This window comes from Chrysochloris asiatica, unplaced genomic scaffold (assembly GCF_000296735.1).
Source record: "Chrysochloris asiatica unplaced genomic scaffold, ChrAsi1.0 scaffold00067, whole genome shotgun sequence".
Taxonomy (NCBI): domain Eukaryota; kingdom Metazoa; phylum Chordata; class Mammalia; order Afrosoricida; family Chrysochloridae; genus Chrysochloris; species Chrysochloris asiatica.
In genome coordinates, this window is record NW_006408585.1 from 6,855,016 (window position 1) to 6,855,508 (window position 493).

Sequence of the window (493 nt, forward strand, 5' to 3'; positions counted from 1 at the left end):
GGAACTGGTAGTGTTGACCCTGAGGTTCACAGCCCGATTCGTAACTACTACGCTACCAGAGCTCTTTTATAAGATAGGGGTCTTTTTCTCAATAAAATTAAATCCAAACCTCTTTCTTTCCAGACTCGGAAGCAACAAGGCCTAATCTCTGATCATTTCATTTTTCAAATTATAGACATACATAGAACTAACCTCCAGTCACACATATTGAATAACTCCATGTTTAAAGCAGTTTTAATTATGTTTTCATATCATAATAAGGCTAATAGATACAGCTAGTTCTGTGCTTCTCTCTCTGTGGGGCCAGGGCAAGTAAGAACTTCTGTGGAGAAACACAACAGCATTTGGCAAAGGTAGCTGGTAGGCAACTAATGATGGCTTACTAATAGATTTCAGCTGTGTCTCTAATAGCTTCTGCATTAATGGACATTTAATGGCATCCTACGAATTTGCTTTGGCAATAATCATTGCATGCCTGTGTTCATTTATTACA